The 12,921-nt window shown below is 39.1% G+C and overlaps 1 protein-coding gene across 2 annotated transcripts in view; it reads left to right on the top strand.

Moving 5' to 3' along the window:
- PRIM2 (DNA primase subunit 2) overlaps window positions 1-12,921 on the top strand; it is a 250,604-nt gene that overhangs the window by 144,377 nt on the left and 93,306 nt on the right. The gene's annotated exons all lie outside the window — the stretch shown is intronic.

Consider the following 12,921-nt stretch of genomic DNA (forward strand, 5'->3'; position numbering starts at 1 on the left):
TACCACAGTTCCTTTTAAAATTTTAAATGTATACATTTTCGAAAACATTCGTGAAAAAGGCACGATGATGTCCTTTCTAAGTATCTTACTCCACTGGTTATAGGTTTGTTTTTTTACCAACCATGGTTGTGAGGCATGGTAAAAAAAAGTGCAGCTCCTTTTTTTTTTTTAAAGAAAAGGCAGGCTCTGAACCCTTCAGGCTTTACTGATTAGAATTAACTAGCTGCATGTTACTATTTAAGTTTCTGGAAAACCAAATGGTGTGTTTTGTGGTGTGCAAGTGTAATGTAATCATATTAAGGGGTTTCAATCTCACCCTGCCCATGGACTATAGGATGGTGGTGGAACAAATGGGAATGGTAGCTGCAAGGGTTAATGCAGCTGTTACTCACCCCCCCATTGCTTACCTGGGGCTTCATGCCCTGGATTTCAGTAGCCATGTAGGTTGCATGCTTGACACCCCTATACCAAGTTATTCCACTAAGCAGGTAAACAAGCTGCCATAAAAATCTGTTGGCTGAAACTTGAGAGTAGTCCTTGTGTTGTTTGTATGTTTTACAAGTCCCATTCATAGAGCAGAATCCAAATGCATTAGGTGCTGTACAAACACAACTGGAAGATCTCTGCCTCAAGGTGCTAACAATCTAAGTCTAAAACGAGAGACTACTGTTGGATGTGGATAGAAATGTGAATATAAAGAAATTGTTAAACAGTATTGGTCAGCACGATAGGAAGTGGTCATCAATGTTGTAAGCCATTATGTAGTTTCTGAAAGTGGCACAGCAGAAAGAAATGTGAAGGAATATATGATGCCTTTAAGGCACAGGTTTTAAACAGCCATAATAGCACAATAAAGAAGGCTACTATTCCTCCTGTGGGGAAACAGAGGGCTAGAAGCAATGTATGAATTGTAGACTCAAGTTCTTGGCGTCTGGCCTTTAGTAGATGAAAAGTCTAGATATCGAAGTTCTAGCCACGAAAGATTCTAGCATAGTCTTCTCTTGAACGTTATTATCAAGGCGCACTGAGGGTTGTCAGACTTCGTTTGTTGAACTTTCTCCATTCATAATACTTCTTCCTTCCGTCTTCAAAAGCAAAGTCAGTATACTATAGTGCTTAGCTAGTCCTGGTGCTTTGGAAACCTTTTTTTTTTTAAATAAATAAAATAGCAAGCCTTCTAGCAAGCGAACAGTTCTTTATGTTTTTTTCCTTCTCACAGAACAAATCAAAAAGAGAATGTGCAATCAGGCTTGTAGAAGAGCTGGAAGTAGTTCTAACTCCACTGCAGATTCTTAATCATGTCTGTGATCCTTCTTTGGTCAGGAAGAACCTTTTCACTTGTTCTGGTCCCAAGTCTTTGCCCAAGCAATGCTCTAAAAAGCATAGACATTTTCAGTTCTTTCTAGGCCCATCTTAGCTTTTGCTCTTGCCTTTTCAATGCACAGCTTCAGGACTTGCTAGCTCAGCAGCCTTTCTATAACCCACAGACTTACAGGAGTGGATATACACAATCACAATGTCAACATTATTGTGGTAGTGGTGAGAGTTGTGTTTCTGGTATAAAATTTCTAGATATATTCAACTCCTTATTTCTGACATGGTAGTTTAATATTAATAATAGATTTCACTATATCTTAAATGAAACAAACATGTGAGTTAGTGACTAGCACATAAGAATCTCCTTCATGTAAATACCTCATGTAATAACATTTTAATTTATTTCTCTTTATTATAGGGAGTGCAATTTTTGTCACCTATGTATAAAGTTGCCTAATACTTTCCATTATCAATTGCATATTATTTTGCTGAACTTTATAGTCTTTCAGCCTGAAGAGTCCCATATTATGTGCTTGCCTCAAGCTGAGTATTTTTAGAAGATACAGCTAAAATGGTCCAGAAACTTCCAAAAAACAAGCTTAGAGAAAAATGTTGTTCTGGCCATGTTCAAAAACTTTTCATTTTTTGTATGTGTTGAGAAGTGCTACTGCCTTCATGTTTTGCATAGGGAGTTGAAATTTGTCTTGGCTATGGGGCGGCAGAAGGGGTGTGTGCCTTTTTGCTGTTTTTGTAAATATTCTGTCAGCTTTTACTAAGTCATAACTCTGAAAAATATAAATTTATACATGATTAGTTGCTCTTTTTTACTTGAGAGCTAAATTATTAGAGAATTCTATCTGTACCATGTATACTTGTAATCCAAGGATGTAGATACTGAACAGTAATTTCCCTTAAATTGGTCTTAAATTGCTGGGTACCATTGTGGTGCCATGTACTAGACACAAAGGTTAGGGAGATGATTTTCTGTTCTCTGAATGATTCTACTGCTGATGCCCAAGCACTGTGGAGGGGGAAGCTACCTGCCTCCAATATAGGGAAAGTGGGAGGAAGGAATGGTTAAGGAAAAAGACTAATAGAAGCAGGAGCTATGCTAGGCCAAGAGCTTGGGAAGCAAGAGAACAGGAACAGGGCACAGGGCAGGAGATGGGGGAATTAGAAGACAGGGGAGAAATGGATATGGAAGATGTGGAGTAGGTCCAATCTAGTGTAACCACAAAACCCTTGAGTAATAGAGTAAGCCCCTAGATTTCTGAGTCTCTGCATTTCTTTGCTGTGAAACCTATAGACAGAGTGTCCAGCTCTTCCCCTCTAAGAGCAGGAATGCATAATGATAACATTGTTTATTGCAAAAAATCTGCTGTTTCCTGAAACAGTAGAAAATTAATGTTCCACCTCTGATGATGACCCATTTGAAAAGGTGGAAAATGCCAACCTTCCTGTTAAATGCCTTGGTATGACTAGTGCCTTCAGTATATCCAATTGGTCCCAAACTAACCCAAAATACAATCTCAAGCAAAATGGCCAGCATTTGAATAGAAGCATACCTATCCATGTCTGCCACCTCAGGCTGCTTGCAGACATTTAAAAACAAAAACCAAACCTGTGCTTTATTTTAAACTTGGTGTGTTCCCGGGCCAAGCTCAGTGCATGCCCAGAAAAGGCAGCATGTTAGTTGGACCCTGCTCGCCCAGCATCTTTATAGATTGGGTGCTTTAGTGAGGCTTTTTTGGCACTTTTATCTAGTAGCTGATTGACTCAGCTTTAGGTAAAAGTGCCAAAAAGCCCCGCTGAAGCACCCAATCTATGCAGACATTGCAGAGCTGGGTTGAAAGAATGCGCTGCTGTTTCCAGTAAAGCACTTTTTTTTTTCTTAATGTCTGCAAGCAGCCTCAGTAACGTAAGTTTCACTTGCAGAATACAACTGTCTGACCTGGCTTCATTCTTTGTGCTTCTGTTCTCCCCATATAATAAAAGGCAACCTTCGATCCTCTGGGTTATGGTGTACGTGTAAGAGGTCTAGTCTGGTGTCTGAGCCACTTGTGGCTGACGAGCCTAATTTGAGACTGATATAGCTCGTTACAAGTTTTACAGATCCAAGTCTTGTTTGAATTGGAGCCCAAGTTTACAGCACACCGCTTCTTCCTTTCTCACTTTGCTTCCATGCTCAGGATCAAAGCTGCTTCATGCTGAGCTGCACCCAGTGCTGTTACACAAATTGCCAGTTGCTCAAATCACGAGCGAGACTTTATAAAGGGGGATAAGGCAAGGTGCCGCGTTTATTCATTACATGAGTTAGACATAGAGGTTCAGGCGCACTGTTCATACAAACACACACAAATCATCATACACATCATTACACAGAGGCATACACATACACAAAAAAACCATTCCATCCACACATACACCAGATATAGTTACCAGCACTAGTTGCTCAATATCAGCCCAGGGTAGCCAACCTGGGCTTATTGAGTAGATGATAATGATTTGAAGATAGTAGATTTAAAGATAACAGCTGGAGCAGGGTGAACAGATGCATCTGTGCTTTGATGAAACAGCAGTAGAGAAAGAGACTCACCCAACTTGGCATTTTCAAAGTTTTCTTTTAATAGGGATTGGCATCCTTTGGTTCAGTGCTTTGGAGTTTTTCCATACCCAGTTTCTGTTTTTCCAGTTCTTCTTTTGTCTTCAGCTTATCTTAGCCTTGGAGTGTTTTTGTTGCCTGTCTGGCAGAATGTCTTCTTCTGTTATCTCCTTTGTGCCTTCGAGCTTCAAAGGGATTCTTCAGCCGTTTGTTAGTTAGTTAGTGGCTGGTAACTTACATTTGGCACCTTGTTGCTTACATAAACAGTTGAATCTTCTTCTCCCGTCTCTATGCCATTCTCTCACCATTCACCTTTTTACACACACTCATACATAAAGGCTATGCAAAGTTCATTCACTTATGTCAAGCAGAAGGATACAAAATTAAGTTTTCAAGTTGCTTACAGGACAAGACTAACATGGTTATATTTCACTATTATTCTGCTCTGTGTTAACATCAGCTACATTAGTTCAGTTCATGCTACAGTGCCAGATGTTCCCTCCAGGTAGCATGGGATTCTGCGCACTCCTGCAATCTTTGTACATTGATGTTAACTGACTTCATATAATTTTTGCAAATGTCGTGGCACCACCATAAAGGGCGACCCCACTTTCTAGAGCCATCTCAAATCTTGTTGTACAAAATATTCTTTGGGATATGGTCTCCTCCCATTCTTCTGACATGGCCAAGCTATTGCATCGTCCTCCTCTTGATAGTGGTTTCTAAGTGTGTCAGTCATGTGTGCTGTAGCCCCTCTGTGTTTGACATTGTCTTCCCACTTCATTTTCAGGATCTTGTGCAGGCATCTTATGTGGAAGCTGTTCAGTCTTTTTTGCTGAGCCTAACATATGTAGTCCACTAAATCATAAAGCAGGAATGACAATACGCAAATCTTGTAGATTAACATCTTTACCTTAGTTGGTAGTTTGTTTTTATTCAATGCATGTTTCTATAATAGTCTAAAATTCTTAGCTGCTTTTCTGATTCTGTTAGTTCTAATTCTGTCAAGATTCCTACTGATTGTAGAACCCAAGTAGCAAAACCTGTCAACAACACCAAACAGTTTACCCTCCTGAGTGACGTCAGAAGCTGGTACTTCCACCCTTGGTACATGATCCCAGTCTTCTTAAGACTAATTGTCAACTGAAACACTTGCATGATGAAGAAAATCTGGCCAAGAGATTTTGCAGGGAAGATTCATTGTAGGCAACCAAGTCTGTGTCATCTGCAAACAGAAAGTCTCTCAGAACCAGCTCTTTCACCTTGGTTTTCATTCTAAACCTTGCAGTGTTGAACAAGCCTCCATCTAGTCTAGTTCAAAGATAAATGCCAGCATTGCGTCTTTGAATGCATGAAGAAGCAGGAATGAAAAGTAAATGTTAAAGAACATGGGGGATAAGACGCACCCCAGCTTCACCCCATTAAGGCTTTGTGTTGTCGACCTTTCAGCATTGTGTTTTTTCAATTTAATCAATTATAAAATATAATCTGATTCTGAACAAAAATGCTGTTATTGATTCTCCTGTATCCTATTGGTATTTACTGAAAAATAACTTTTTCTAGACCTTGTAATCAAAAGAAAAAAAATTCAAAATATTTTATAAAATGTAGTGAATAAGAACTCAACAGGAAAAAAAGTCCATGATAACCCAAGAATGAAAGAAGAGTAAAACATGTGCAACTCATTTGCATAAGGATGTTTTACTATAGTTACTCACTCACTGTACTCACCTTTCCCCCCACAATTAGCCTTCCAAAATTGAGGTGTGTGTCTTAAGCAGGGAAGCTGATTTTTTTTCTTCCTAGAATAGAAGCATGGAGATGTTGTAAGATGCTGTTGGTTCACCTTACTGGCCACTTTAACCCCCAGGTCCTTTTCTGCAGAGCTCCCTCTTATCCAATCAGTCCCTAGCCTGTACTAGTGCGTGGGATTGTTCCATCCTAAGTGCAGGACTTTGCACTTGTCCTTGTTGAACCTCATGAGAGATCTTCTGATCTTCCAAATTGCTGAGTCTCTCTGAATCCTAACCCTACCCTTCAGAGTATCTGCTACTCCCCCCAGCTTGGTATCGCCTGCAAACTTGCTGAGGGTGCACTCTATCCCAACTTCCATCTTATTGGTGAAGATACTGAACAAAAGTAGTCCCAGGCCTGACCTGGAGCAGTCCACTTGGTACCAGCTGCCAGCTAGACATCGAGCCATTGATTACTACGCTGAGCTTGGACAATCCACAGAGCCAGTCATCTCACAGAAAGCAATCAGGTTGGTCAGGCATGACTTGCCCTTGGGGAATCCATGCTAACTGTCCATAATCACTTTTTCCTCCAAGTGCTTGGGGATCATGGGTGCACCGATAGAGATTTTGGCGGCTGATACTGATAGTTGATTTTTAAGGAGGCATATCGGCCGATACCGATCTGATTTCTGATGCAGCTGTATGCAACAGTATGCAGCAGTAAAAGGGGAGGGGGAGGGAAGGGGTGTATGGTGGGGGGGGGGGCACAGATCAACATTCCCTGCAGTGAGGAAGGGAATGGGGATGGGGCTGGGGCTGTGGTAGGTTCTGCCCAGGCAGGCACGGGATCGAGCAATGGCTCATCTGGGGGGGCTCGTGCCCCCTGATCTGTGCTGTGTGGGCTGGGCAGGCTGCAGCGCTGCACTCAGGGCAGGCAGCAGCGGTGCTGTGAGGGGGACTATGTTTGGGGGGGGGGGCGGGCTGCAACCACACCAGATTTCACCGTATCCCCCTCCCAGTGCTGCCGCCACCTGCCCCAGCCCACAGCTGTAGTTTGCCTGTAGATCCAGCAGCAATTCCTCCCTGCCTGCCCCACTCCCTCCCTTACTGCAGGGGCATATATCTGTGTCTCCCCCCACACCTCTTCCCTCCCCCTCCCCTTTCACCACAGCAGACTTATCAGCTGTGTGCAGCTCTCCATGCTGCTGGGCTGTGTTCCTTGCTGCATTGTGGCTGCACTCATGCACAGGCATTTATCAGCCAAATTTTCAGCCACATCAGGCTTTTTTCTGATATTGTCAATTTTCTTTGTCAGTGCCAATCTGATATCAGACCACTGTATTGGTGCACCTCTATTAGAGAGAGATTCATTGAGGACCTGTTCCATGATTTTTCTGAGGATTGAGGTGAGGTTGACTAGTCTGTAGTTTCCCAGATCCTCCTCCTCCTTTTTCTTAAAGATGGGCAGTATATTTGTTCTTTTAGAATTGTCTTTCTTTGATCATTTTGATGTCAGTTTGGTATTCCTGGTCTGTCTTCTATTTCACAGCCCCGCTTGGCTGTTTTTAGGTTTTTTTTTCTAAAAGTCCTAGATACACCCATGGAGTCCAGTCTTCATCAGCAGCTACAGTTTCAGCTTTTGTTTGAGCAGCCCTGTACTGCTGCTAGTTCATCCGTGAAAAGGTTGAAATCTTCTGCCTAAGTAGGAAAGGGAGGATGAGTGAACTGAAGATTAGATTTTGACCCTGTTGTGTGTGGGCATAACTCTGGAAAACCCTTTTTTTCTTCATCCTGTCTTCCCCTAAACAAGGTGTGTCTTATTTTGGGGGTGTGAAGAATGGGAGAAAATATGGTATTTCAACTTACTTTATAATGGAAATACTTATTACTATGTTATAATTGTTTTCAGATCTGTACTTAGTATCTGAATGACAGGAACAGAAACTTGAAGGAAGATGAAATGTCAGGGATCAGTGATGGGGATGAAAACTGAATACGTTTCTTTGGTGAAATATTAAATTATTCCTTTTGCAAAGAATCATGCCTTCAATGATCATGGCATCAGGACACAGACTAAACTTCTCATCTACCAGGCTGTTGTCATCTCTACCCTGTTATTAACTTGGACAACATATCAGAAACACTTGAAAGCCTTGGGATGTTACTGTCAGTGATGTCTTTGGAAAATCCTCCTTATCAACTGGAAGGACGCTAAAGCAAACGCTAGTGTTCTGGCTTAAGCAAACACCACCAGCTTTGAAGTAGGTGTACTACCAGAGTCTAAACTGTGTCTTTCAGTCAAGTCAGTTACAGCTTTATTTTGTGGTATTTTGACCTGACTAAAGCTGAATTTAAACACAAAATACATAAAGTGTAGTGGAGTGTAAAATATCGGCATAGTTCACATTCTACTTCTGGTTTGTCCAGATTATGAGGTTTATAACTGAGACAAGGGTATAGGTGGTAGCCATGTTGGTCTAACGACATAGGCAGACAAGGTTCTTTGGGTAATCTTTTATTAGACTAGCTCAAATAGTTGGAAAACTTCTTTTCTGCTATCTTTTGGGTACAAATACCCTTTATCAGGCTGAGGAAGCATCTGCAGTTAGTTTGTGCTCATCTTGGATGCAGAGCTTTACTATTCCACCGAGGAAGAGCACAGGCCAACTGCAGATGCTTCCTCAGCCTGATGAATGGTATTTGTACCTGAAAGCTTTCAAAGAAGTTTTCCAACTATTTGAGTTGATCTAATAAAAGATATCAGATTTACCCAAAGAACCTTGTCTGCCTAATTGAGATGAGAGCGCTTGTTTGTTGACATCAGGACTTTCAGTATGCTTTAAACTACTTTATAGAATCCATCCTGTGCTACGGTGGAAGTTGGCAGTCCTATGCCAGTAAAAGTTATTTACCTGAGAAATTCCGAAGTAGAGTAAATTGTGATAGTATTTGTCCAGATGTCCTTAAGAGTTTGTGTTTGTTTGAAACACCTAGTCTTCAGAAGATTTGTCACTGAGGGTGTTCAGAAATATATATTCTGTGTTAGCCTTTCTAAAAGATAAAAGTATTAATATTGCTCTATGTATTTCTCTTTTTCCCTTTCTTGTCCTTTGAAAAGTTGCCTTTGGAGTGAAGGAATTAGGAAGTCTTACCTGTTTAGTAGGAATATGTCAATTAGCTAGGCATCACCACCTTACTCCTCTTCCTCTTCTTTTTCCTTACTTTCATATAATGTGTATATATTTTGTTGAAAGTTTCAGTAAATTAGGATATTGTTTTGTTTTGCGAAAAATATCCAATTCATATTTATGCCTTGCACAACTGCAGAAAAAATGGGGTTTTCATCATACTTCACTCATTTAAAACAGGAGAACCCTGGGTAATACGTATGTGAATCTTGAGTAATATAGTAGGAAAAGATAACTGGACACTATTTTACAGGATGGAAAATCATCCTAAAAGTATTCCCATTGAGTTGGCATAAGAGGGTCTGAGTTGTAAAAAGCTATCCCACAGAGATTGGTTTATAGCCCTATTTTTATATCTGAAAAAAGAATCCCATAAAAATCATTTTAACAGTTTGGGCAGTAGTAAATAATGACGAGGATAAGTCATCGGTGCAGGCTGGTGCAAGTAAAGGAACTACACTTGATCTGCGTCTTCACCCAATGCAAAACCGTGTATTATCCTTATTTCTCAGGAAATTGAATTGGGCTTCAAAAGTAAAAATGAAAAAGGGACATGAAGGGGAATATTTTTGTTTATTAGTAGCTAGACTCATGTGACTAATTCTACTCTCTGAAATAACATTGGATTTTCTTGTACAGTATAACAATATGGTAGTGCTAACCTGTTGTTAATTTAATTGTGGGCTGGGATCTGAGAAATTTTATCTTGGATCCCAGAAATTGTGTCCTGCCAAGCCAGATGTTCAAGATTTGGCATGGCAGCATGCTCAGTATTTGAGATCTGGAATAAAATTCCTCATATCCCAATCCATATGTGCTGGTGGGCAGGGAGTCCAGGATGAGGGAGTTCACTTCCTGGTCCCAGGCTCCTGGTACCCTGGCAAGCTTAAACAGCAGTATGCAGCCTAGGACTGGGGAATTATTCCCTCATCCTGAGCATCCTGCATGCCTGGATGTTTAAAGGGCATACGTGGTTTGTATTGCACTTTAATTTGAACACATTGCATATTAAAAGATGCCCAGTTTGAATTTGGGAGCCAGTTCCATATGCTGGACTGTCTTTTGTGCCCTTTAAACTTGTTGGCACATGAGGAAACTGTCTCCACAAACCAGGAAATTTAAATAGGCTTATGGCTATGCCAGCACCAGGGGGCCAGTCTCTGATGTGGGACTCTCTGCACAGTGGCAAGTTTAAAGAGCATGGAGCTAGCCCAACACCAGAGTGGTTCCCAAGCCCAGAGTTCTGTATGTACCCTTTAAACTACAATGGAACATGTTCCAATTAAAGTGTGATACAAACCAGCTACAAATAAGTTTTGTGAAAGGCAAGGATTTCTTAGGGTGATTTCTTCTCACATAATATCATTGGGCCATCATGGCTATAACATCATTCTTGCACTACAAAAGTTCCACATTTAATGAGTAACATCTTTGTGGTAGGTTTGCCATTTTTATTTCATGATAAATTGCTTGAATGTGAACATGTTATAATTATTGCATGACTAACACAGTGTCTGGAGGGTGCCCTAAAAAGCTTCAATTAAAAAATCAGTTTCTAAACTTCAATTTCAGTTGATAAATTGTGTGTGTTTCTTTCTCTTAATCACTCCAATTTGAGGCTAAAAGTTAGACCCTTGAAAAGTTGATTGAAAATGTCATTAGAATCTCATAGATAAAAAGACATGGAAAATCCCCCTGATTATTAATGATAAAAACTGCTAACTAAAATTTGTCATTGCTTACATCTGTCTCTGTCATAAATGTAAGATTTTTGTGCTGTGATCATCATCTAGGGTAAATAGTCTCTATCTTTTCTATGGGAAAATAGAGCTATGTGGAGACTTAGATTAAAATAAAAGTTACTTCTGAATTTACATCATGAGGCTGTTTTATGGCATATTTAGTAAGTAGTGAGATGTCAGGAGTCTTATGGAATAGCAAAGGTTTCAGTAATAAAGGTTTCTTGTATGTTGGCTAGACATATGCCCATAATATACGCTGAACAGTTGTATTGTGACCTTTCCCACTAGATGAGGTTGTGTTTTACTTCTGGGTGCCATTTGTTAAAGTCCGTCAGTTGTCCCATTTTGTAATCACTAGAGCTTCCTTTACCTGGATACCCCACAGTTGCTAACGTGGGCTGAGTCCATAGGCCTACGGCAAAACTGGAGGTTAATACGTTTGCCAGGGTCAGCCACTAGAGAGAGACAGTATCACATGCAGTCAACCAAAACAGTATATGAATATAAATAAAAGTGAGTTATGGAGATAACGCTATTTAAAACTATACAATAAAAGGAAACTTCATGACTGAATCAAAAGTAAATAGGCTTTTCCAAGTAATTTTTTGTGTTCATATGTACCTGTCTTGAGCATAACATAATATTGGTAGCATGGAATGATAGTTTCAAAAACAACTGTTGAAGAGTATTCCCACTTACTAGTAACTCAGGTTTTTTTCTTGATCTTCAGTTTCCTTCCTTCCATTTTTGGAACTTGAATTTTGGTTTTGCAGGAAGATTGCTTAATTGTTTACTTGCTTACAAGGTATAGAATTAAATAAAACTTAAATGCATATCCCTATTAGAAACCATTTTTAATTGATTCATCTGGATGAATTATTATTCACATGCATTTACTCAATTGTAATGGCATAATTAGCATGTCACTTAATATTTTTGAGTCAGAATATTTTAAATGCCAAAATTCTGTCACAGCGTATCATGGTTCATTACTCAAATATGTCACTATATTTGGCATCTGAGCGTAATAAATATGAATGTAACTGAAATTCCTTGGCTGCATATTTCAGTCTGATATTTGGCTTTTATTTATACGTTGTTGCTGTTGCAATGGAACTAGGTTAGAAGGCTCATAAGACATTACCATGCTATGTTACTAGCAGAATTCAGGAAAATATTTATTTAGTCTTTGTTTTGAATTTTTAAAAGTATAATAAAGATGCTGCATATATTAAACGTTACAGCTCATCCCCATGAAATTTGTGAAAACTTAGGAGGATAATTCATGGTTGCATGGTTTGAAAATTTATATACTAACATCATACTTGAGAAGTTTGCCCTTGCTTCATGAATTATCAGGGGACTAACTATTAAAGTTTTTGATTAAATTATATTTTGGGTTAAACCCATCAGTAGAATGAAATGGGAACTATTATTTTTTTTCTTCTACCATTGACTATAGCCATTAGCTTCAATAGAACTAATTACTATCAGTATTCCACTCTCGTTACTTTGAAATTATCAGTTCAAACATAGTTTTAGTGAGATACAGTATGTGAATTTTAAAGCCTTTTAAGTTAATCATTTTTATTCTACATAGACAAAAATGACACATCAATCATAACAGTATTATGTGTTTTATGGTTATACTTAACTGGTGTATCTGAGCAAGGAAAGTTATAAAAAAGATGTGATTATAAAGATAGATTTAGACAGAAGATAGGAGGGCTGTGTGTATAAGTGTATACACACAATAAGAATAGGTATAATATAAAAATAGCTTCTGTGAAGATAGTTAAGATAGTTTAAGAATAGTATTTTTTTTCTTAATGATATATTTTGTCTTTTTTGTGGGTAGAAATATGAGAAAATTAGATTATATAGAAGCCTGATGATACAAACCTGCCATGCATTATGCTATCATTTAATTGTAGACTAAAGGCTGTTTTTTTTCAATGTTACTTTTAAAGAAAAAACAGTGTAGAGTGATTACTTTGAGTTTCCGAAATAGTGGGTGATCTAACTGAAGTTAACAAGCTGCAATTGCTACAAGAAGTTAGTAGGAGTTAGTAGTAATAGGGTATAACACCATAAGAGCCTTACAAATCTATGCCAAAATAAAGAAGTAAGGAGCTATAGACTTGCATTCATGAATAAAGCTGTGCTATAGAGATGAAGTGGATTCTTTGGTATCTTTCTTTTTTCTGAGCAATGTCCACTTCATTTTTCCAGGACTCATTTAATTCTTGTTCTCATACAAAACTGATTAAGTTGAAAGGTAGTGGTCTTTGCCATAATTGTCATTTCCCTATGTTTTTTAGTCCTCACAGATTGAT

The sequence above is a fragment of the Alligator mississippiensis genome, chromosome 1, assembly GCF_030867095.1.
Source record: "Alligator mississippiensis isolate rAllMis1 chromosome 1, rAllMis1, whole genome shotgun sequence".
In the NCBI taxonomy this organism is placed as follows: domain Eukaryota; kingdom Metazoa; phylum Chordata; order Crocodylia; family Alligatoridae; genus Alligator; species Alligator mississippiensis.